Here is a 26,480-nt window from a genome sequence, read left to right as displayed (position 1 = left end):
CTGCGGCTGTAATCTAACTAGATCCCCCCAAACTCTCCGGGGGGCAGTCCGGGGAGCACTTCCATGAAAGGCAGAGCTTTTAGCCGCAGCTCTGCCTCTCCACGCGTCTATCAGTGCTGGATCGCTGCCTCCACCTGCCCCTCTGTCTTCCTTCACTGAGAGGGGCAGGGGAGAGGCGGAGATGCGCGCTTATTGACGCATAAGGAGGCAGAGCTGCGGCTGAAAGCTCTGCCTCCTCCAGCAGCAAAATCCATGATCAAGAAAGTCATGGATTTTGCAGGGGAGAGAGGGAGTGTGGCATTAGGGGGGGGATTTAGTTAGATTTCAGCCGCGGGGATGCAGCATTTTTGTTAGGGTATCATGTTAAAGACATTTTTGAAGTAGATGATTTGTATGAGACTTCAGTGTCTCTTTAACCCCCTTGGCGGTATGCAGTTTTTGCGTCTGCGTCCGCCGGGAGGTTTTTTGACCCCAAATTTTTTTTAAACCACATTAGCTAGCATTTCGCTAGCTAAGCGTATGTATTAGGTTGCTTCGGTCCCCCCCATGCCCGCCAATCGCCGCCGGCTATACGTACCTCGCCACGATCCCACGAAGAGCGCAGTTTCCCGATCGGCTTCCGGCGTTGCTATGGCGACATTCGTAGATGACATCATGATGTCAGCCGCAACCCCGATCGCCGTCATCGCGATGCCTGGAGCCGATTGGGCGGCTGCGCCGGCGTGGGAACGCTGGGGGGTACGTATCCTGGAAGTAATTGCGGGGGACCGGAGCAATTTTGTGCATACGCTTAGCTAGCGAACCGCTAGCTAAAGCGTATTGCACCAGTTTTTTTGTTTTTTTAAGTCCTGGGGCCATGTAATCCTCCGCGGCGGCTACCCCGTGTGTAGCACGGGGCTACCGCTAAGGAGGTTAAGCATTGCTAAAATTCCTTTGTAACATTATAAAGTGCTGGCAGAAATTGTATTAAGCTTAAACCAAGTCAGCATTTCTGAAAAATAATTTAGTATACATTATTATATTTTTACAGTTCATCCTGATCATGAACACACTTATGCTGGGAATACACGGCTCGATTTTCGTGCTCGATTCCGCGCCTGATCATTTTTCGTGCTCGATTCTGTGGGCGATTCTCTTATCTTATGCTCGTATTTATCTTCTTCCATTGGCTCCCGTTCAGAATCGAGCACGGAAATGATCGGGCGGGAGATCGGATGTGTCGGAAATTATCAATCGAGCCAATTAAATGGCTCTAAATCGAGCCGTGTATTCCCAGCATTACGTAAATTCATAAGTACTGCATTCTGTACTTTTTATTTTTACTTTATTTGTACTTTGTTGCATGGGCATGCTGTAATGGTATGATTATTTTCAGATTGTTGAATAACAGCTATTTCATGCCTGAATCTAATACACTGGTAAATTACAATCTATATTGTTGGTGTTTGTTACAGAGTTTGTAAGAACTGTCTTTCAGCCATAGTCTATTCTTGTAGTTTGTGGTTTTGCAACTGCTGGTGATAGATGACCACAATGCTATTGAGTGCGCTTGAATAGAAATGTCACGGACTCCATTCTTTAAGAAAATGTCATAAAATAGATTTATAGTGAAAGTAAATACAAAACTTTTTTGCATTGCAGAATAGTTCGGCATGTCACCTCCTTGCCCATACAATTCTATGGACCTGTTCACAGTACTGCGTTGTATCGCGTTATTCTAACTCATGTGCGTGTGCATATAAAAATAGCGCCTGTTAAAAAGGGCGCCAGATATAGCCGTTATGCAATGTATCGTTTAGACTACTCTATTTTTGCATCTAGTACAATGGGCACCAGGAAAAGTGATAGCATATTGGTTAATTTACCTATATTTTACTACTTCATTCAAATTGGTAAATATTACCGATATTTTACTATCTGTTACTATGACCTAACCTCTCCCTACTCTCACACAGAACACTTCCCCAGGGCTGCCTAACCTTAACCCACCCTTGGTGGGCACATAACCTTGACCCTTTCGTAGGCAATTTAACATTAACACCCCCTAATCTTAACTAACTTTAACCCCTTTGCCAAGGGCAACTAACCTTAACCCCTCTGGTAGGCAACTAACCTTAACCCCCACAGAGGGCAACTAACCTTAACCCCCACAGAGGGCAACTAACCTACAAAAAACAATTTTCTTCAGTACATGATGTAAATTTTAAATCTGATGCATAATTCGTTATGCAGTCAGTCAGGTCCAGGTTTTGATTGGTGATACTTGTTTTAGACATTGACCTTAGATTATGTCTCTGAGTCCATTGTTGATTTTCTTTTCATCCTTTTTGAAGTACACTTGCTAGCAAATATGATTTATAAAAACTGAAGGAAACTAAATGGTAGCAGACATGGAGCTGCAGCCTGTAGTAATACATTTTCTCAATTTATGGAAATATGAAGTTATGAAACGAGATTGAATGGTTAATTAAGGTACTGGCACCACTTTCACTACAGTTTGCATAAAGGACTCCGAAAAAAAACATCAACAACGGTTTTAAAAACCCAAAATAGCACCGTATAAGGTTTTACATTGTCAATACTAGTGAAATACCAGGGAAATACAAAAATAATTATTCTTTTGACACTTTTCATTCATGATGGCTGAAAGTGTAGCCCAGAAAATGCTGGTAATTAACCCTCCTGGCGGTCTATTAAAAACCGCCAGGGGGCAGCGCAGCAGTTTTTTTTTTTTTTAAATCATGTAGAGAGCCTAGGGCTCGCTATATGATAGCCGCTGTGCAGCGGCATCCCCCCACCCTCTTTGATCGCCTCCGGTGATCAAGCCCGTCCGGAAATTCCGTTCTGAACGGGATTTCCGTTAGGGCTTGCCCCGTCGCCATGGCGATGGGCGGGATGACGTCCTGATGTCAAAGGGAGTCCCGATCCACCCCTCAGCGCTGCCTGGCACTGATTGGCCAGGCAGCGCATGGGGTCTGGGGGTCGGCGGCGGGTAGCGGAGAATCGGCACGGAGCGGCGGCGATCGGTGTGCACACACAGCTAGCAAAGTGCTAGCTGCGTGTAGCAAAATAAAAATTATGCAAATCGGCCCTGAGCAGGGCCTGAGAAATCCTCCTGCACAGCTTACCGCCAGGAGGGTTAAGGAGGTTTTTATGTAGGAAATGTAAGCATGTTTAAGTGCATTCTACCTGGCATATAAAATGAATTGCTATACAGTATATATTACGGATCGACTTCTGGAATTAATTATATCATACAAGTCTCTAATATTGTATGTATAAGCCAATATTCTATTAACTTTTTCATCTTCTCCAAGGAGATATTTTCAAACCTTACCATTAAAATACCTTTAACACTCCTAGCATGCAAGAAAATACTCAAAATAAGTTTGAAATTACTGTTTAATTGGTTTTTAGTACGTTTTTAGTGGCCAGGTGTTAAAATATTTTTAGATGAGATGAAAAATTATCTCCTGGGAGAAGCGTGGGAGAAAAAGTCAACTGGATAAGGGCCATAGGCCTCAATTCACTAAACTTATCTCCTGTCTTTAATAACTCTTCTAGAGTTGTTACCATGGTGATAAGGCATGTAGTATTCAGGAAACATTTTACCTCAGGCAAGCCTAAAGTTAACTCTTCTGTCTTTAAATTAACTCTCCAATCCTTAAAATAACTCCAGAGTTGAAGACAGGCAGTTAATTAGCTGCATGTGAAAATAACTACAGAGGAGGTAAATTAACTACAGAGGAGGTAAATTAACTACAGGAGAGGTAACTTAAGGAATGAAGAGGTAAGATAACTCTCTCACGTGTGGAGGTAAGTTTTCTCTTGCCTTATTATCTCTAGCATGATCTTAGTGAATTGAGGCCAATGTCTTTTAAAATAGACCACCTGTGGGCTGCCGTTGATGACCATTTCCTGAAAACATGAGTTACTTGGTTTTCTGTTGTTCTTATTGCTTTAGTACTGAGCCTCAATAAGTATATAAATGAGGAAAGTTAGAACTAACTGTCATGACAGTCAGATCCTACCATTATTTTTGGGGGACATCAGAAGTAGCCTCCACCATCTTTTCGTTTGAAAAGTATGCTTTCAAACCCACTTAAAACAAAACAATGTATTTATGTAGTACACATAGTACTAATAATAATAAAAAAAGACTTACATTTTTATTGTTTTGCTTGAAAACATACTACACAAAAAAACCCTGGTTCCTCATTCTTGCCGAGACTGAGGATCAGAGGAAGTGCTTTTAGTGTCGAGAAAAGTCCAGTTTCATAAAATGTCAAAAATGCAAATGTAAATTGGACTGTCCTGTTTGCAGACTGTAATCGAATAGCCTTCCCAGAATGCAGCTGTGAAAAACTAGCTACGATCCCCTTCCTCACCCTCTGCCAAATGGCGTCAACCTGTTCAGCTCTTTCCTGAGCAAAGTTATGAAAAGGTAAGTCGTGAGAAATTGCTTTCTTATGTAGTAAAACCATGGTTAAATCATTTTGCTTCACCAGTTATGAAGGCAAATTTGAAACTGTTTTACATCCTAACATGCGCTGTATGCTTCATGTAATACAATTTCTAAAGCGGTTGCTGCCTACATCCATACCTATAAGGGCTCGTTTCCACTATTGCGGTGCAGAATCGCCTGGATTCCACCGCTGTTGAAATTCCATGAATTAGCATGCGGATGCGAATTTGTGCGCGTTTTTTGCCGCGAATTCGCATGCGAATTCGCATAGGTGAGGGTATATGCGAAATTAACCATGTCACTGCCTGTTTGAATTACATTGGTACCTATGCGAATTCGCATGAAAATTCGCATACCATAGCCGCATGCGAATTTCCTATTAAATACATTAGCGGCGATTCGCATGCATTCCACTCGCAGGCGAATTCGTTGGCTCTTTTGTGCGTTTTTTTACCGCTGAAAAAAACGCACCTCAACAACGCTACAGTGGAAACAGGCCCATCCACTTGCATTACATGTGCGAATCTGCATGCGTTGGACGCATGCAGATTCGCGATAGTGGAAACGAGCCCTCTAAGAAATTTCTTTCAGTAGGTGAGGTGATGCAACTAGGTATCAACATGAAGCAATAATTTAATTTCAGACCCAAGTCTACAGCAGCCAGTGATAGTGACACAAGCCTCATTCAGGTCAAGTACCATAATATTCAGTTGATGCAGCTATGAATCATACTAGCTAATAATGGCATTTTTCCAAATCCCATTCTCACTGCATTTTATAGGAGTAAATTAGATATACTTCAGTTTTGTTTTCTTCAAATTAGCTTAAACCTACACTATATATATATATATATATATATATATATATGTATATATATATATATATATATATATATATATATATATATATATATATATATATATATATATATATATATAAAATATTCACTGTACAATGATGGGTCTCATAAATTTATGATGACAAGGCATACTGAATATACTGGCATTGCAAGATACACATTGTCATGCTGCATTCTGGCTGTCAGGGCAATTCAGAATGAATCTCACTTAGCATGTACAGAGGCCATTCCAATATCAAATACATAATTAAAGAGCAGCTCCAAGCAAATCAGAAATCAGTATATTATAGGTAGCTCTACATGTTACCTGAGTGCTGCTGCCTGCATTTACCTGTCTAGGTTTCTCCTGCATTCCCAACTATAATGCTGGATACATACGGTGCATTCCCACACTCGATGCGCCCGTCTATTCGCGTCGACTCGATTATTTCCGAGCGCATTTTGTTGATTGTTAGGTCGATTTACATGTAAAGTATGCCAAATCGACCTAACGATCCATCGAAACGCGAATCGGACATGTCGGAAATAATCGAGTCGACGCTAATCGATTGCCGCATCGAGTGCGGGAACGCACCGTTTGTATCCAGCATTAGAACGATGCCAGGGGAATCTAGAGCTTCTTCTCTATCGTCCTGTAACCTTAAAGTGTACAGGAGATGACGTGGTGTGAGGAGTTAGACGTGTATATACAGTGGCAAGAACACAGACACATATGTTGTGCTCCTTTTCTTTTTCCCTGCCAGAAAGAGTGAATATAAAGCTATCCAACTGAAAGTTTTTCTTCAGTCGGGACCCAGTGGGGCTGTAGTATCCCTCACTGATAACAAATTACAGCTATAAAAGACTTTCCTAAGCAGATGACTGGGCTTCTGACTGCACGAAATATAAAGGTCAATAGTTCATGTATTTTCCCTCTGGGATGCTTGAGACATTTGAGCAGAGACAATAAAACATTAAGGGCCCGTTTCCACTAGAGCGAATCCGCATGCGTTGTCTGCATGCGGATTCGCATAACCAATACAAGTGGATGAGACTGTTTCCACTTGTCAGTTTTTTGGTGCGTTTTTCTGTGCAGGATTTTTCTGCACGGTAGGGCCTGCAGAATTCGCCTGCGTGTGGAATGCAGGCGATTCGCAGGCAATGTATTTAATAGGGGAAATCGCACATGCGGTTTTTGCCGCGATTTCGCGTGCGAATTCGCACTAAAACTAATGTACATTGAGCCAGGCAGTGACATGGTTAAAATCGCTGATAGCCTGCCTATGCGAAATCGCATGCGAAATCACGGGAAAAATCGCATGCGGAATCGCATCCGCATGCGATTTTGTCAGCGGTGGAATCCCAGCGATTCGCACCGCACTAGTGGAAACGGGCCCTAAATCTACTTTGTAAACATGTATACATAAAATAAAACCATGAGATGTTTAAAATAGTTATTTCTAAGGGTAGGAGGACAGATCCAATTGTATATCTCATCAGTTTATTTTCATCTCTGGTTCACGTTAAAGGGAACCTGAAGTGACATGATGTGATAGACAGACATGTGTATGTACAGTGGCAAGCATACTCTCTGCAGTTTTTTCTTCTTTTTCTGCCTGAGAGAGTTAATATTCAGCTATGCAACTGACAGTTTCTCTCCAGTTGGGACTAGAGATGATTCATAAAAATGCAAATCCATTTTATGCAAATAAATGCAGTTTGAAATTGGACCAATTAATTTAAACCTGGGTGGGACTTGATTGGTCTGTTTTCAAGCTGCATATATTTGCATAAAAATTACATACATTTGCATAAACTTGGAAGTAATTGCATATCATTGATCATCCCTAGTCCGGACCTATTTGGACTATAGTGTCCCTAACTAATAAGGAATTACAGCCATTGTACCCAGTGAATTGCGCCCCCTGGACTCCCCCATCTCCATATTTGAATTATCAATAGATTTTATGAATCGAGCGTAAGTATTCCCTACCAGGAAAATGTAAGGTCTTACTGTTAAATATCTGTGGGCTGAACTCATGGATAAAAAGGTCATTAGTCCTCGGGTATATGAAATCACAGGACCCTCAACTGTCTCCTGGAAACTCATTTGATTTGCATTCAAATCTTCTATCAAAAACAGAATATGTGCTTCTCATTATTACAACACCATGTACTGTACTTTTTTTTTTTTTGCGGAAATTAGGAAAATGCTTGTAGGTTGTTCAGCATATGGAGATTCAAATGTCCATACACTTGTTACTCCATGACACATCATTTTCAATCCAGAATAGATATGTTCTTTGCTACACCGACTCTGGCTCCCTTGATAACTTGTATCAAAGTATTTGCAAGTGGCATATCTGATCATGTACAGTTGGAGATCACAATTCCCAAGCCCAGTAGGCGAAATATTAACTACTTTGGCCTCCTGGACGTAGTAGCTACGCCCAGGAGGCCATGTGCGCGTCCGCGCGCTCCCGCGGCCGTGGATCGTTAGCCCACGAATCAGTGAATCGTGCTATGGTGCCCGATCACTGATTCCTCTCCCCCGCAGAAAAAGCGACAGCTTCTCTCAGAAGCTCCGCTTTTTCTGGCTGTTGCGTCCCCCATACGTCCCTCTAAGCGTATGTTACGCTTAGAGTGACGTCATGTAAACAAACTCATGGCCGCCACCTTGTGGCCAAAAAGTAAAACTACAACTAAAAGTAAAAAAAAACAACACACATTTACATTATAAAAGTTCTGTTTACCTCCCACCCTCCCCAAAAATACCCAAATAAAATGTTTAATATAAAAAAAAAAACAAAAAAAAACATTACAATAATAATAAAAAAAAAACATGTAAATATTTACCTAAGGGTCTAAACTTTTTAAATATCAATGTAAAGATGAAATATTTCTATACTTTTTTTATTTTAAACTTGTAAATAGTGATCGATGCAAAACGGAAAAAATGCACCTTTATTTCCAAATAAAATATTGTCGCCATACATGGTTATAGGGACATAATTTTAATGGTGTAATAACCCGGACATATGGGCAAATACAATACGTGAGTTTTAATTATGGAGGCATGTATTATTTTAAAACTATAATGGCTGAAAACAGAGAAATAATGAATTTTTTCCGTTTTTCTCTTATTCTTCCTGTTAAAATTAATTTATAGTAAAGTGGCTCTTAGCAAAATGTACCGCCCAAAGAAAGCCTAATTGGTGGCGGAAAAAACAAGATATAGATCAGTTCATTCTGATAAGTAGTGATAAAGTTATAGGCTAATGAATGGGAGGTGAACATTGCTCGGATGCATAAAGTGAAAACGACTGAAGGCTGAAATGGTTAAACTATGGAAACGTTCCCTGATATGGCTTCATCATAACGTACTACCATGTTTAGTCAAATCTTCACTAAGAAAATATGGGATCCACCAGCCCTCACCTTCTATGGGATACTTTCAAAAGCTTTGGCGCCAGGGGAGGGTTCTGTTCAGCAATCATCACAGCTAAACAACAAGATGGAATATTTTGCAAAAAGAGGAGGAAAACGAGTTTCAAAAGTAACAAATATATGTAGCACAAGGCAATCCTATATGGATTAGCAATCCTCTCAAACATAAATGTTCATGATTTTTGGAACTAACATTATTTTGTTATTGGGTAATCACTGGTTGTTATTTTATTGTATATGTACTGATTTTACCACGATGTAAAAATGTAGAGTGCTAATTAAACTGTGTTGAGGATAAAAACACAATACTATACTGATCAGTTTCTCTAGCCAAAACAAAACCGTTCATAATTTGTCATGCCCCTTTAAAACTGTAGTCATGTAAAAATGTGAATTACAAACTAACAAAGCAAACCTTTCCATAAACCACCTTATGTACCGTAGACATGTCCAACTGGATGTGAAACGCTAAATTACATTTTAGGATTGTTACCTGTTCTTGTAATCCAGTGTTCTATGTTTAATATTTCTAGACCCTCCCTTCTTGTTCCTCTTTAGATCATGATCTTTGCATCAGTCTTCTAACAATAAAACAATGAAATTGTGTGTTATTTTTGTCATGGTCTAAAGTGGTGTACCAGGAAGGAAACTCCGTTATCACAAAATTGCCAGCGCACATCCTTACAAATCATAGTTTTTACTCTACAGTATGACGCCCCTCTGTCCTAGCCATAACTTTTATGTGATATCCTCTACAGAACATCTACAGTGTATACAGTTGTACAAAGTAATTTGCGTTATGTGTAGTGCTTATATTATTGTGTATTCAGAACAGAAGACTTTTCCAAACATATTTATGCTCTACTCAATGAGTGTGCTAAAGTAGACACCGATTCATTTCTCTGTTTACAGTTGTATATAACACAAAATTTAATCTTTGGTCTAAAACATTGAACACCGCATCAGAACTTACAGAGAGTAAAATACTGATTTCAAGTTACTAGAAAGTCTAAGGGCCCAGTCACACTTAAAAGTGCAAAACAGTAGTGCTTAGCACTACTGTTTTGCGGAGGTGATTTTGCAGCGATTAGTGTGGTAAAATCATTGCACACTTCCGCTATTCCCGACGATCGCGATCAGCGCTTATTCAAGCTCTGTACCGCGGCAAAAATGCTACAGGTAACATGTTTCACGATTACCGTTGATCGCGGAACGCCCACGATCGGCGGCAGTGAGATCAGTGCCATCAGTTATAATTGTGGTAGCTAATTGCACTAGTGAAAACTGGCCCGAATAGCTTAAAGGGAACCTAAACTGAGAGAGATATTATGGATGTTTCCGTAAGGACTTAAGGACCACTTAAGGACCAGGGCTTTCTGCAGTGATCGGTGCTGCGTGGGCTCTCAAGCCCGCAGCACCGATCAGGATTGAGCCTTGGCAATCAGACTTCTCCCCCTTTTTTCCCCACTAGGGGGATGTCCTGCTGGGGGGGTTTGATCGCCGCCGGCTGTTTGTGATCTGCGGGGGGCTCTTCAAAGCGTTTTCGGCGCTCCCTGCCTTCCCGTCCCTCCCTCTCCCTCCATGGGCTGCGCAGGACGGATATTCGTCCTGCGCATTGAAGGATAGGCTTCAGCCTATCATATGCCGGCGATCCCCGGCCAATCAGAGGCCGGGGATCGCCGATCTACGTCACACAGCAGCGCCGTATGATGTAAACAGCGGGGATTTCTTCCCCGCGTGTTTACATTTTGCCAGCGAGCTGCGATCGGCGGCTCTCCGGCTGTTCACGGAGACACCCTCCGTGAACTGATCGAGCGGCCGTTTCCATGGTAACCCACTTAAGACCTGCTGACGCCTATGGGCGTTAGCTGGTCCTTTTTTTTTTTTTAAACAATTTTTATTAGTTTTTTAACAAACATACAACGAAAAAGAACAGTACATATTCCGTTCCCCAAGGTGGTCCAGTTCCCGGTCCCCCCCCCCCCCAGCAATACAGACATAAACAGACAGCATCTAGAGTTGTATATGAATGACGTGCCAGAGACATAGGTACACTACATTTCAATTTTAAGCAGCTTTAGCCACTTCGACCATAACTTGTAGAATTTTTTGCATGAACCCCTGTTGTCATAAACACTCCTGTAGGTAGGCAGATCAGCATTGACATGTGATTTAAACTCTGCACTGGTTGGCGGGGAGGAGTTTTTCCATTTTAAGGCTATCGCCCTTCTGGCATACATTAGTAGGAGTCTCGCTAGGTATAGCTTGTTTTCTGCAAGAGGAAGGGTGCCAAATATGTTTAAGAGCATGGCCATGGGAGTGTAGGGAATTCTGAGGTCAATTACTAAGGTCAGCATTTCGTGAACGTCTTTCCAGAAAGACTTAATATGTGAGCAATCCCAAAACATATGGAAAAAACAGGCATTGTGAGTACCACATCTCCAGCAGAGGTCATCCCCCGTCCTACCCATCTTCAATAACCTATGTGGTGTAAGGTAGGTTCGGTATAAGTACCTGAGAGAGGTTAACTTGTGCTTAGCAGCAATCGGAGTGGAGACAAAGTGTACAAGAGTGTCTACCCATTCTTTATCCGTCAGTTCCGGTATGTCTACCCGCCACTTGAAGAGAAGACGATTGGTTAAATTGGCTTCTTTATCCATAAGGGTTGCGTATATCTGGGATGTAATCCCCGTCAGACCTGAATGGGCTAAGAGAAGTTCCAAGGGGTGGGAGCGCACTGTCAATGGAGCACTTAGGAATTGCGAGTTGAACGCGTGGCGGAGCTGTAGGAATCTAAAATACATGGAGTTGGGTAAAGAAAAAAGATCTTTAAGGTCATTAAATTGCAGAAGGGAGTTGTCTGCAGTGATGTCCCTTAATTTAACGATTCCCCTATCAGCCCAGAGACATGGGTCAGGGATAGTGATAAATTCCTTGAGTTTGGGGTTATTCCACAAGGGGGTGTGTGGAGACCATTGGCCCTTAGGGGACAGGTGTGCCCCAGCGGCCTCCCACACATTAATTGTGGTTACCATAGAGGGTGTAAGAGTTGGCAGGGCTTTGGGCCCACGGAATGGCAAGCTAGAGAGTGCCAGGAAGGATCCCACAATAGTTGCTTCAAGTACTGTGGCTGGATTATATTGTGATTGGGCAAACCACCAGTAGACTGATGTGAGAACGGCTGCCCAGTAGTAGAATTTCAGTTTGGGGAGCGCGATCCCACCCCTGTCCGCAGGAAGCTGCAAGTTATTTAATGCAATGCGCGGTGGAGATGTTCCCCAGATAAAGGAGCCTATAAGTTTGTCCATATCTGAGAAGAAACTGGCGGGAAGACATACCGGAGTATTTCTAAAAAGATAAAGGAATTTAGGTAGTATACACATTTTAACCAGGTTTGAGCGACCAATAAGTGAGATTGGCAGAATTTTCCATGCCCTAAGCTTATCTCTGACTGTAGTCACTGTTGGAGTGATATTTAGAGCGTAGAACTGTGTAACATCAGGGGACACATCGATGCCGAGGTAGCGGAATTTGTTGACTACTTGTAAGGGATGTGAGGGGGGATCAGGAGCAACATAAGGATCCAATGAAAGTAGGAGTGATTTGTCCCAGTTCATTTTAAGACCGGAGTAGGAACCGAAATCCTCAATTAAGGATAGTGCTGAAGAGAGGGATTGGTGGGGATCTGCCAGATATAAAAGGAGGTCGTCGGCGTACAGTGACACCTTCTCCTCCAGTTCTGCAAGCTGAAATCCAACTATTTCCCTAGAGGCTCTCAGTCGCGTCGCCAGGGGTTCCATTGCCAGCGCGAAAAGTGCTGGGGACAACGGGCATCCCTGCCGCGTGCCCCGGCTGAGTGAGAAGAAGGGAGAAAGTCGGTTCCCCGTTCGGATTTTAGCTCTAGGAGAGTGGTATAACGCCTGGATGTAGGTTATAAATTTAGGTCCGAAGTTGAATCTCCGCAGGACCTCCCAAAGGTATGCCCACTCGACACTGTCAAACGCCTTTTCGGCATCAAAGGAGGCTATTATTCTAGATCCAGCGTTGACGTGCCGAGTGGACAGGTTTGTAAAGAGCCGGCGGAGGTTTATGTCACATCCCTTTCCAGGTATAAACCCGGATTGGTCCTTATGCACCAGGGAAATAATGACTTCATTTAATCGCTGGGCCAAAACCTTAGCTAGGATTTTACTATCGACGTTTAAAAGGGAAATTGGCCTGTATGAGGAGCATAGGGAGGGGTCCTTCCCTTTTTTAGGAATTACGGTTATCAATGCCTCCGTCATAGAGGGGGAAACTGTGCCTGTTCTAATTACTTCTTTAAATAATTTTTGAAGTCTAGGGGCCATCTGTTTTTTGTATTTGGTGTAGAGCTCAGAGGGGAGCCCGTCTAGGCCAGGCGTTTTGTTAGTTTTGAGAGATGAAATGGCCTGTTGGACCTCTGTGAGAGATATGTCAGCCTCCAACATTTCCACATCTGAAGCAGATAGCGTGGGTAGTAGAGTGTCTGCTAGGTACCGCGCAATGTCAGAGGGGGACTTAGTGACTTTGGATCTATATAGCTGTTGATAGTAGGAGCTGAACTCGGCATTGATGTCCCCTGGATGCGTAAGCTCCACTCCTGTATTTGTAACTATTTTAGCTATTTGGGCAGCTCCCCTTTCCTGGCTGGCCAGCTGGGCTAGCATCCTTCCCGTCTTGTCCCCATGCTCAAATATTCTCACATTTTTTGTTTGGATTCCCCTCTTAGTGTAGTCAGATTGTTTTGCGGAGAGTGACAGGAGGGATGCCTGCCATTGGTCATAGGCTTCGGCAGTTTTATGTGCTATATAGAAATTCTCAGCTTCCTCTGCTGTTTTTTCTAGAGCCTCCAAAATAGCATGAGATTGTCTCTTTTCCTCAGCTATACTTGATATGTATGCTCCTCTGACCACTGCCTTGTACGCGTCCGATGCTACCAGTGGCGGCACTGGGTCATGGGAGAGCTGCCAGTACTCCCTCATGCGATCCATGACGGAGTACTGCACTCTAGGGGCTGAGAGCCAGTGTGGAGAGAGCCTCCAGACTAGGTCAGCACAGCGGGCTCCAAAATCTAACCTTAGTTTCAATGGGCAGTGATCTGAAATACCCCTTGGAAGCATCTCTATATCATGAACTAGAGCTTGTCCAGCCGAGGTAGTATAGATTAGATCAATTCGAGACAGTGTGTGATATGAGGAGGAATGGCACGTGAACCCTTGTATATCTGGATGTTTCCAGCGCCACACATCGTTAAGAGAGTGGGCAGATGACCAATCAGAAAGCAGGAGTGCTTCTGAATTGCGGGGTGTGAGCCTGTCTACACCTGGGGATGGGACCATGTTGAAGTCTCCTAGATAAAATTTATAAGGAGTGGCATATTGGTATGTTAGTTGCGTGATTTCGTGTAGTAAGTCCACTGACGCAGGAGGTGGGTTGTATAAACCAACTAGTACTATCATGAGTTCATGTATTTTTGCATGTTTTATGACATAGCGCCCGGACGCATCCAGACGCAAGTGGTGTAGTTGGAATGGCAGGTTTTTCTTAACCAGGATACTAACTCCTTTAGAGTATGAGGAGTATGTGGAATTATAACAGTTGGCAATCCATGGTTTTTTGAGAGCTAGGAGCCTGCTGCCGACTAAATGTGTTTCTACAAGAACAATGATATGAGGTTCATGTTTCTTTAGGAAATTAAAGACTAAAGATCTTTTAAATGAGGAATTTAGGCCTCTGACATTCCAGAGAATACAGTTCACATATTGTCTCTTATCAACCATAGTCAGTTGAGGTAAAGTATATATACCCATAGGGGGTGTAGGTGGACCAGACCTGGAACAAGTACCCGGGGAAGGGAACAGCTTTCCCCATAACATCAACCATGACCCCTCCCGCAGTAACCCATCTTACTCTTCCCCCCCCACCCACCTCCCATATTGTCATAAACCCACCCTGCAGCTTCCCCCTAACACTGAAGTTGCTTTGTCCCCTAACCCCTAACAGTTGCGAACCGATAACCAAACTTGAACCTGAGCATATGCTCCGTACTGTGGCTTAGTAAGGATAAATGAAAGAAAACGGGATAGCAAGAGAAAAGGTAGGATGAAGAAGAGAGAAAGGTACTGGGAGAAAAGGAGGAGAAAAAGAAAGAGAGGGAAGGAGGAGTGAGAGAGGAGAGTAAACAAATTTAGCATATACATTGGTATGAAAAAGTGCAGTATATAATAATTAGTTATATCTCTCCTCTTCTCCCAGTCTGCAAGGAGACATCCACATTCATATAGATATGGCCATAACGTGTGAGGGCAGAAATGCAAAGTTCTACTTGGCTGCTCCAGCTAACAGGCTGATACTCCATACTAGGAGTGTTCTATCCAATTGCACACCACTTTAAGCCAGGAGGGTAGCAGAGTTCATAGAGGATCAGGCACCCAGTCTCTAGTCCCAGGGATCTGTATTTAGCGGCATGTCCATAATAGCAGATCAGTAAAGAGAAGGAGGTGTAGTTTCATGTATGGAACTGTCTGTAAGGTTTAGCATAGTCCAATGAGCAATCCCGCAAGGTGAGCTTGCATAGGGCCTAATATTAGTAGTGTGCGGCTAGGCCGTGGGCCTCCAGCCGTTGAGTGTCATTTGCGTAGTATCGTTATACAATATACAACGTGGGAGCAGTTATGTAGAAAAAGTAATAAAAGTAGGAACGATCTCACCATCAGCGTAAAGTGTCCAGCCAGTCCGATGCCTCAGTAGCCGTGTTGAAGAATTCGACCTTATCGTCATGTTGGACTCGTAGTCTCGCTGGGAAGAGCATGGCGTACTTGAGGCCTTTGTTACGGAGGCGGGTTCTCACCGTGTCAAAAAGCTTGCGCTTTCGCTGCGTCTCAGCCGCCAGATCTGGGAAAAACATCAGAGCCGCATTTTGGTACCGCAGATCTTCGCATTGGCGGGCCTCTTTCAGGACCAGATCACGATCCAAGTAATTAAGAAGCTTAAAGATGAAAGGGCGAGGGTAAGCGCCTGGAACTTTCCCCCGGGTGGTGATCCTATGCGCCCTCTCCACTACGAAGCAGTTGGAAAACGGGGCATCGGGGAAGAGCTGTTTGAGAAGAGTGATGGCGAAGGATGGCGGGTCTTCTCCCTCTGCTCCCTCAGGTAGGCCAAGGATGCGGATATTGTTCTGCCTGTTCCTATTTTCAGCGTCCTCCATCTTCGCCTCCAATGCTAAGATACGTTTGGAGTGGTCTTTTGATGTATGACTTAGGGTGGTGACGGAGTCTTCCGCGGTACTCACACGTTGCTCCACATCCCCCATTCTGTCTCTGATGGCGCCGACATCTTGCCGGAGGATGGTGACATGAGACTGCACATTATCAATCTTGAGCGCCAGGGCATCTCTGGTGGTGACGATAAGATCCTTGCAGGACGTAATAGCTGCAAGTAAAGCTGCAGCGTCAGGTTGCTCTTCGTCCTCGGGCGCCATTGTCTGCACGGCTTTGGCCTTCGTCTTAATAGAGGAAATGGTGGGCCGGTGTACTTCCGGTTTGTATGGCGTCTCCTTATTCTTCGCTCTGCTGCCTCTCTTTGCTGGCGTAGATGTCATCACCTGCTGGCCAGGGGTTCCCGTTACCGTAGGGCTCAGGATAGACAGATAAAGGGTGAGTAATATAGTAGAAAAGTGCCCGGTAAGGAAGGCCACAGACGGAGCTCTTCTTCAACACGTCCTCTCAGTCCATGCGCCTGGCCACGCCCCCGCGTTAGCTGGTCCTTAATTAAACAGTACCTGCTGCTTGTCAGTCCTGCTGATCTCTGGCTGCAGTTGTGCTGAATCACATACCTGAAACAAGCATGCAGCTAATCCCGTCTGACTTCAGTCAGAGCACCTGATCTGCATGCTTGTTCAGGGGCTGTGGCTGAAAGTATTGGAGACACAGGATCAGCAGGAGAGTCAGGCAACTGGTATTATTTTAGAAGGAAAAATCCATGTCCTTCTCAGTTTAGGTTCCCTTTAAAGTTCCACTTCACTGGGAAACTAATAGGAGTGCTGTTTCCTTAGAACTACTAGTACTAGCCCTGTGAAGAGATTGTTCTCTATGTAAATTAGTTTGTTAAACAGTTTGTCAAATTCAGTAATTCCTGAAAGTAAATAAAAACCAAAAGATCTTAGATTCAGTGATAAAAGTCTTCTGATGAGGTTTTAGGTTTTCCAATAGGAATAGGAGGCGCCCGTGTGATGTATTGGGTGTTCTCTTCATACAAAGAGACTCCACTCGATAGAAAGTTACGACGGTTTATTTTAGCACAATAGACAACGCGTTTCGCGGTCCAAGCCGCTTCCTCAGGTCAATAACAGGTGCTTTTACAAAAACAAATAAATAAAATCACTAGGAGTATATAAAACATAAAACATGAACATAAACATAAATGCGAACATATAATAAAATATATATAAAAAAAGGGTTACCGCCACAAGCCATTAAGATCTATGGGAACCAGCCCTTAGTTTATGGCGGATGTACCGTGAACACAAACAACACGCATGATAATGACAGCGAAAAATATATATACTTCAAGTAATTGGCATGAGATACTATCACAGATGTGGTGGGTCTGGGTAAAAGGAGTATCTGTGAGTGGGATGGGTATCTAGAATGAAATAGATGTGTGGCTGCTGTGTAACTGATGTATTCAAGTACACTCCAAGGCGGAGGATGCCAGGGGGGGGGGGGGGGGGGAGGGGAGGGTTTTAAGGTATGGGGGTGGACGGTAGCTGTAGGCCTAGGTGTGGGGGGTGAGAGGAGTGTACTAGGCTATAGGTTCCTAGTATCTGGAGGAATCTAGTTCTGGGGAGCCCATGTATAGATTATGGGTATAAGGATCAGTTACTCGTATAGGCAGGGTCCAATTGGGGCTGCCGTGTCAGTACTAGTACGTGTATGGGACCCCCCAGGGGTAGTAGGACCTGATGCATCTGTGGGGGACCCGGAGGGGATAAGAGGAGAGTATGGAGATCGCTAAAGCCCAGGATAAAATGTCGTCTGCTAATATAAAGCTCTGGGGTAGTGTCGTAGTATCAGAAACAATCATGAGGATAAAACGTGTACGCAGGGTCTCTTATCTTGAATTGGGGTCCAGGGAACCAGAGCGCCAAACTGAGTGCTCTGCTAAGAGGGGTTTAAATGATATGTGATGCGGAAGTACGTTCGGCAGGGCAGGGGGGGCGTGCGTAGGGTGGGGACCTATCGGACAGGGTAAGGGGCGGGGTTCAGGTCTGTGCCTCCAGCCGATAGGTGTGACGGCCGGAGGGCGGAACATGATGCGTGTCACTACTCGCTTGCAACGCGAGTATGCGGGGCTGCTGGGAAGAGTGTCTACGTAGGAGCTGGAGGCAGGACGCATGCGCCAGAAAACCAGGGCCGCCATGTTGGTCTATGGCAGGCCTGGCAGTGTGGCAGCTCTGCGTCAGTGGGACAGTTCAGCTAGATCTAAGCTCTACGTCAGGGCTGGGGGCATGACGCATGCGCCGAGGTCTCAGGCTGCCATGTGAGTCTATGGCAGGCTAGGCAGTGTGATAAGGGGGGAAAAAAAGAGTACTAGAGAGGGAGGATTGCTACTTCCTAGAAAAGTTTGGGATATGGCTAATTGTTACAACTCCAGGTATTTAGAGACTATATAAGCCAGGGGCACATGGTAAGAGCATAAAACAAAGTTGATAGAGATTTAGCATTAAAAGTTTTTTTTGGCGCAATTAACCAACAATATAAAAGTTGTAACAAGGATAGCAGCAGTTTTTTCAAAGTGTATATTCCATATATGTTGGAGATGTGGTGGGATTTACAGGCAAGTCTACCCATATATAAACAGATACATATATACAGACAGATATATAATCTATAAAATAGCAAATATTGTTTCAAGTGAGATCCAAAAACTACATGGTCGGTAGGATCTGCTGAGCTACTGCCCTCTCATGGACGGATAGGGAACAGCATTAAGAGCTAGTGTTACATCTCGAGATTATTTCGTTTGAATAAAATTAGCTTGAACCATTGGTATAGAGACTAAAATCTTATGACTACATGTGTATAAATAAAGGTAACATGAACCATTAGTACAGAGACTATACTCTTGTGACTCCATATATTGAGAATCTTATTGGGTCTGGGGAGCACATGTATAATGCATATATATTTATGATAGATTTTAGTTGTGATCCTAGTTCTCGAATCATATGACCGACAGGAACATGGACCTGGTTGGGTTCCTGTTATCTCGGGATCTTATTGTATATTTACTTCTGTCTGGTGGAAAGAATGTTTGGGATATGTGTGAGTGTACTAAGTAGACTAGTATTCTGTGGCCGCGAGGGGGCGGGGAGGGGGTTTGGGGGGGGGGGGTTGTTTGGGGGTGGGGGTGATAGGGTAAGGTATGGGGAGGGGGGGGGGGGGGGATGTGGGAAAGGTGGGGGTGGGACAGGGGAGGAGAGGCCGGAGGGGAAAGAGGAGGGGGGGGGGGGGTTGGGGGTTTGGGGTTTTTTTTTGAAAAGGAGGTATAGGGAGATGGGGGGAGAGCCGGTTATGGGAACTATGTTATAGGTTGTGCTCAAGGCAGATATTCAGCCCTTCTGGATGCAGCGTCCTGAGTTTAAAGACCCAGTACATCTCTCGTGCTTTGAGTCTTTCTTTCCTGTTTGGAACATCTGGAGGTATGTATTCAATCGGGCAGACTTTTATTCCTTTGTGATCTTGATTATGTGTTTCCTTACAGTGTCTAGATAATCCGTGTTTAATGAATCCTTTATTGATATTTCGCCGGTGTTGTCCCCATCTTTCTTTGAGTTGTTGTGTGGTTCGCCCTACATATTGCAGGCCACATTCGCATGTGAGTAGGTAAATGATGTAATCTGATGAGCAGTCCATCCTATGTGTGATGTTATAGGTGTCGCCTGTGACTGTAGACTCAAAAGTCTTCTGATGGTTGTGTATCATCAGGCAGCATAGGCATCTTTTTTGTTTGCATTTTTGAACTTCTGGATTCTCCTGTTCTCTGAGGAGCTCTTTTCGTTTGGTGTTTTTCAGTTTGCTGGGGGCCAATTCATTTTTTAGGGTTTTTGCCCTTCTGAAAATGCAGTGAGGTTGCTCATCTATTTCTTTCTTTAGATATGGATCGTCTTTTAGTAAGGGCCAATGTTTATTTAGGATCTTTCTCACCGATGTGTGATTGTTGGCAAACTTCGTTATGAAATTGGTTTGATTCTGGATCCTTTTATTGTCTGTCGGTTTTTCCTTTTCCGCTAGAAGTAGAGATCTCTCTGTCTTTCTCGCTCTCTTCCTGGCAGCTGTGATTAGTCTTGTCGGGAAGTTTTTTTCTTTGAATTTGTTTGTGAGCACTTTTGCCTGTGTATCAAAGGATTTTAAGTCAGTACAGTTCTTGCGGATCCTTAGGAATTGTCCAAACGGAATATTATTTTTCCACGGCTTATGGTGATTGCTCTTGTAATTAATGTATGCGTTCGAATCTACAGTTTTGAAGTGGTTCCTGGATTTTATTTGGTTGTTTTCTGCGAATAGAGTTACATCTAGATATGCAATCTTTTTTTCGTCATAATTTGAGGTAAAAGAGATTCCCCAATCGTTATTATTCAAGTAGTTGACAAAATTGTTGATAGATGCTGTATCGCCTTTCCAAATTAGGATCAGATCATCTATGTATCTTCTGTAATATACAATGTTGGGTGTAAAAGAGTTTTCTTGTTCAATTAGTAGGAGTTCTAGGAGGCCCATTGTCAGATTTGCGTAGCTCGGAGCCATGCTCGAACCCATAGCTGTTCCCCGTTTCTGTATATATATGGTGTCCATGAATGTGAAGTAATTGTGAGTTAATATGAACTTGATGCCCTCAATGAGGAAGACCTTTTGTTTCCATGGGATTTTTTCGTTCATCGTCAGGTAATACCATACTGCTTTTAAGCCGATTTTATGGTGTATATTGGAGTAAAGTGCAGACACGTCCAGGGTTAGCCACTTATAGTCGGTTGCCCAGGGTATTTTTGTCAGTTCTCTTAATAATTGCGTGGAATCTTTTAGAAAGGAGGGCAGTTCTCTTACCATTTGTTGTAGGTGGTGATCTATTAATTCTGACAGATGTGATGATAGTGAGTTTATGCCGGCTATGATTGGCCTGCCTGGTGGATTGATGATAGACTTGTGGATTTTTGGTAGATGGTAGAAATGAGCTACTGTTGGATCCTGTATGAGTATAAAATCTTTTTCTGATTTGTTGACAATTCCTTCTTCGAGTGCTTCCATCACTAGATTTTTCAGTTCCTTCTTGTAGTTCTCAGTGGGGTCTTGATCTAAGATACCATAGTATTCACTGTCTTCTAGGATCCTCTCTGCTTCTGTGATATAATCCACTTTATTCATCACTACGATTCCTCCCCCCTTATCCGCTGGTTTCACGATAATTGTGGTGTTATTCTTTAAGTTTTTGATCGCTTGCTGCTCTTGCCTAGTCAAATTCGATATGGGGCTTTTTTCATCTAGTTTCCTGAAATCTTCTAAGACCTGATTGTAGAAGCTCTCTATATGGGGTCCTCTATACATAGTAGGATAAAAATTTGATTTATTTTTGAGTTGGGTGTGTATGTATTTTTCCATTTTTAGTTCTTCTGGGTTGTAAATGAAGTTCGTTGTATCGTCGTTGTTTAGGATTATCGGTAATTCTCCGTAGATATTATGGTCCTTCGGTTTTTGACCCTTAGATTTTTTTAGGGCAAAGTATCTTTTTAAGGTCAGTTTCCGAGTGAATTGGTTCAGATCTATGAAAAGGTCATATAAATTTGCTTGTTTGGTAGGGCAAAAGGAGAGGCCTCTGCCCAAGACGGCCTTCTCGGCTTTATTCAGTATGTGAGAAGATAGATTAAAAATAGATTTGGTATCCGCGGGTTCTTCATTGTTAGTCGTCAAACCTTGTTTAACTTTTCTTCCTCCTCTTTTCCCCCTCTTTCTCGGCTTTCCGTATCTTCTCCCGGTGGTTTCCGTGGTGAGGAGTTTATCGGGGGTGCCAGATGGGTTATGGGGTAGGGTATTATTGGTCTTAACGGTGTAGTCCCCCCCAATATGGTGGGTAACTCTAAAAAAGAGGAGGACGAGTTTGTTGTAGTACTTTCTGTGGAGTTGTAGTCGGAGCTATGGTTCAGGGGTTCTTGTGTTGGCGTAAAAAATTCCGTTATGTGTCTAATCTCTTTGGTCTGATGAGTTCTTGCTTTCTTGATCCCCTTTGTTGGTTGGGGTATTCTGGATTTCGGATTTGTTTTGTTACCTGGTTTTTGTATTGTATCAATATTTATCTGTGGTTGTGGTAACCTTCCCTCTGATGTAGGAGGTTCCTCTTGTGTATCATAGATACTCAGATCTAGGAGGTCGTCAGGTGAGACAGATAGCTCATCATCAAGTTTTCTTTCTTTGCTATTGTGATCGGTTAGAGGTGTACTGAATATGTCGTCTTCTTCCGATGGTCTACATCTCTTTTTTGGGGTCTGTGTTTGTCTTTCAGTTCTGACTTCTTTGGAGTTTTTTAGTGTCTTTTGATGTTCTACGCTCAAGATTCGATTAATAGGGTCTTTCGCCGATTGTCTGTTTCTTAGTTCGATTTGTTTGCTTTTTTCTTCGTGTCTGCCGTTATCTCTCTCTTTTCCAGGGTCTGTAGGTCTTGGGTCCTGTTTTTTATAGGAGTATCTCCTTCCTATTTTGTTTTTTTGATATCTGGGTACCTGGCCCATTAGAGGTTGTATTCTGCGTTCTTCTGTGTCGTTTGGGGTTTCATCAGTTGGGTTAGTGATGGGTTTCGGTCTTTTTTTGTTGTATACTCTCTGTCTGTTTTGAATGTATAGGTGTCTGTCCCTGTTGAGTTTCCCTAGTTTGTTCTCGGATATATCTAGCTCAAATTTAGTAATTTTATTGTGTAATATGTGTGAAAAAGATTTATATTCATTCGTTGTATTGTATTGAGATAGTTCGGTTTTTATGGCGGCTATCTGTGGTTGTAATTCTATTATGATAGAGTTACGTTTCCTAATGATACGCTCCATTTTGCCTCTAGAGCCTCCTCTTTCCCCTCCGGCCTCTCCTCCCCTGTCCCACCCCCACCTTTCCCACATCCCCCCCCCCCCCTCCCCATACCTTACCCTATCACCCCCACCCCCAAACAACCCCCCCCCCCCCCCAAACCCCCTCCCCGCCCCCTCGCGGCCACAGAATACTAGTCTACTTAGTACACTCACACATATCCCAAACATTCTTTCCACCAGACAGAAGTAAATATACAATAAGATCCCGAGATAACAGGAACCCAACCAGGTCCATGTTCCTGTCGGTCATATGATTCGAGAACTAGGATCACAACTAAAATCTATCATAAATATATATGCATTATACATGTGCTCCCCAGACCCAATAAGATTCTCAATATATGGAGTCACAAGAGTATAGTCTCTGTACTAATGGTTCATGTTACCTTTATTTATACACATGTAGTCATAAGATTTTAGTCTCTATACCAATGGTTCATGCTAATTTTATTCAAACGAAATAATCTCGAGATGTAACACTAGCTCTTAATGCTGTTCCCTATCCGTCCATGAGAGGGCAGTAGCTCAGCAGATCCTACCGACCATGTAGTTTTTGGATCTCACTTGAAACAATATTTGCTATTTTATAGATTATATATCTGTCTGTATATATGTATCTGTTTATATATGGGTAGACTTGCCTGTAAATCCCACCACATCTCCAACATATATGGAATATACACTTTGAAAAAACTGCTGCTATCCTTGTTACAACTTTTATATTGTTGGTTAATTGCGCCAAAAAAAACTTTTAATGCTAAATCTCTATCAACTTTGTTTTATGCTCTTCCCATGTGCCCCTGGCTTATATAGTCTCTAAATACCTGGAGTTGTAACAATTAGCCATATCCCAAACTTTTCTAGGAAGTAGCAATCCTCCCTCTCTAGTACTCTTTTTTTCCCCCCTTATCACACTGCCTAGCCTGCCATAGACTCACATGGCAGCCTGAGACCTCGGCGCATGCGTCATGCCCCCAGCCCTGACGTAGAGCTTAGATCTAGCTGAACTGTCCCACTGACGCAGAGCTGCCACACTGCCAGGCCTGCCATAGACCAACATGGCGGCCCTGGTTTTCTGGCGCATGCGTCCTGCCTCCAGCTCCTACGTAGACACTCTTCCCAGCAGCCCCGCATACTCGCGTTGCAAGCGAGTAGTGACACGCATCATGTTCCGCCCTCCGGCCGTCACACCTATCGGCTGGAGGCACAGACCTGAACCCCGCCCCTTACCCTGTCCGATAGGTCCCCACCCTACGCACGCCCCCCTGCCCTGCCGAACGTACTTCCGCATCACATATCATTTAAACCCCTCTTAGCAGAGCACTCAGTTTGGCGCTCTGGTTCCCTGGACCCCAATTCAAGATAAGAGACCCTGCGTACACGTTTTATCCTCATGATTGTTTCTGATACTACGACACTACCCCAGAGCTTTATATTAGCAGACGACATTTTATCCTGGGCTTTAGCGATCTCCATACTCTCCTCTTATCCCCTCCGGGTCCCCCACAGATGCATCAGGTCCTACTACCCCTGGGGGGTCCCATACACGTACTAGTACTGACACGGCAGCCCCAATTGGACCCTGCCTATACGAGTAACTGATCCTTATACCCATAATCTATACATGGGCTCCCCAGAACTAGATTCCTCCAGATACTAGGAACCTATAGCCTAGTACACTCCTCTCACCCCCCACACCTAGGCCTACAGCTACCGTCCACCCCCATACCTTAAAACCCTCCCCTCCCCCCCCCCCTGGCATCCTCCGCCTTGGAGTGTACTTGAATACATCAGTTACACAGCAGCCACACATCTATTTCATTCTAGATACCCATCCCACTCACAGATACTCCTTTTACCCAGACCCACCACATCTGTGATAGTATCTCATGCCAATTACTTGAAGTATATATATTTTTCGCTGTCATTATCATGCGTGTTGTTTGTGTTCACGGTACATCCGCCATAAACTAAGGGCTGGTTCCCATAGATCTTAATGGCTTGTGGCGGTAACCCTTTTTTTATATATATTTTATTATATGTTCGCATTTATGTTTATGTTCATGTTTTATGTTTTATATACTCCTAGTGATTTTATTTATTTGTTTTTGTAAAAGCACCTGTTATTGACCTGAGGAAGCGGCTTGGACCGCGAAACGCGTTGTCTATTGTGCTAAAATAAACCGTCGTAACTTTCTATCGAGTGGAGTCTCTTTGTATGAAGAGAACACCCAATACATCACACGGGCGCCTCCTATTCCTATTGGAAAACCGATCTTGTATTACCCCACTTGTGGGGTTCTTCGTAACCTATGAGAAGCGAAGCCTTTTTCTGAGGAGCAGCGACCAGTAACCATAAAGACCGAGTGGGGACGGGACTTCCCTACACGTCCGTACAAGTGGTTGCCTTACAGCAACCTATACTTGTGAGTATATTTATTCTTTATCTTAACCCCCTTACTTGAGGATAATACACCATAAGGGCTCCTGGTACCCTGCGGGTTTTTTTCTTTTTCTCTTCTCTACACTGACCTGATGAGGTTTTAGTCCTGGAAAGTTCAAAGGTTCATTACTTCTGATTGATTTTTAGTTCAGCAAGACAGATTAGTTACAATTGCTGTTTAAAATTAAGTCCTTAAACTAAACATAAAAATATTAGACTCCTTTCTGTGATATATGTTTCCTTAGTAAAACGCATACAATTAATCGCAACAGGGAAATGTGAGGGTGCATGCTAGAGTTGTACTTAATTGTCTGATTGAACTCGATTCACGTATGTCTTTTTTTCAACCCAAATACAATGTAACTATGTAACCTCATAAGTTCATTTTAACTTCAGGTATGCTTTAAGTTTAATAATTACAAATCAAACAAGCTTCTAAAACAAAAGCTAAACACTCAGCAGGAAAACAAAGCAACTGGCATGTGTTTGTAGATTTAGGCAGTATTCACTGCCCGTTATCTATTTTTGTGCTTTAATTATTGTTTATAAGGAAAAAAAGATGGCAGATTCTCACTTCAGGTTTCCTATCAAGGGTGTCTGTTCCGCTGTCCTTCAGGCTGCGGCTGTCCCCGCCGTAAGATCAGCGACTATGTGAGTGCTCCTCTTGTGGGAGTGTAATGGCCCATACTCACGGGTGGCAAAAGTGGCCTGTCGCCAGCACACGTGAGCGTGTGGGCGACAGGCCGGCGACAGCTCCTCGCCAGGTCCCTCCGCGTACACACGCGGAAGAGGGACCAGCGGCGCGACGGAAGCTGTCGCCGACGTTCCTCCTCCCCATGCCGGAAGCTATGCGTAGCTCAATGGAGGTTGCTTTCGCTAGTCCGCGTACTCACGCGGACTAGCGACAGCTGCGGCGGAGTTGCGGCGGCGACTGTCGCCAGGCGATTGAACATTTCAATCGCCTGGCGACATCAGCGACGGGCGACAGTTCGGGGTGCGCGCGGCCCATACTCACGGGCGACCTGTTGCCGCAACACGTGTGCCCCGCGTGTTGCGGCGACATTTGTCCCTCGTGAATATGGGCCATTACAGTGAAAGCCTGGAGGACAGCAGGACTTCAGCGCTGGAGCAGATAAAC

The 26,480-nt window shown here is 43.7% G+C and overlaps 1 protein-coding gene and 1 long non-coding RNA gene across 2 annotated transcripts in view; both read left to right on the top strand.

Moving 5' to 3' along the window:
- Nucleotides 1–26,480, top strand: part of BCL2 (BCL2 apoptosis regulator) — a 222,840-nt gene that overhangs the window by 52,876 nt on the left and 143,484 nt on the right. The window lies entirely within an intron of this gene.
- Nucleotides 1–26,480, top strand: part of LOC137518652 (uncharacterized) — a 59,018-nt gene that overhangs the window by 26,724 nt on the left and 5,814 nt on the right. The window contains exon 3 of the long non-coding RNA XR_011020866.1: nt 4,325–4,444. This is a non-coding gene — a long non-coding RNA (uncharacterized lncRNA). The remainder of the gene's footprint in view (nt 1–4,324; nt 4,445–26,480) is intronic.

The sequence above is a fragment of the Hyperolius riggenbachi genome, chromosome 5, assembly GCF_040937935.1.
Source record: "Hyperolius riggenbachi isolate aHypRig1 chromosome 5, aHypRig1.pri, whole genome shotgun sequence".
In the NCBI taxonomy this organism is placed as follows: domain Eukaryota; kingdom Metazoa; phylum Chordata; class Amphibia; order Anura; family Hyperoliidae; genus Hyperolius; species Hyperolius riggenbachi.
Note: the sequence above shows the minus strand (reverse complement) of the source record. Positions and strands in the feature narration are given on the sequence as shown.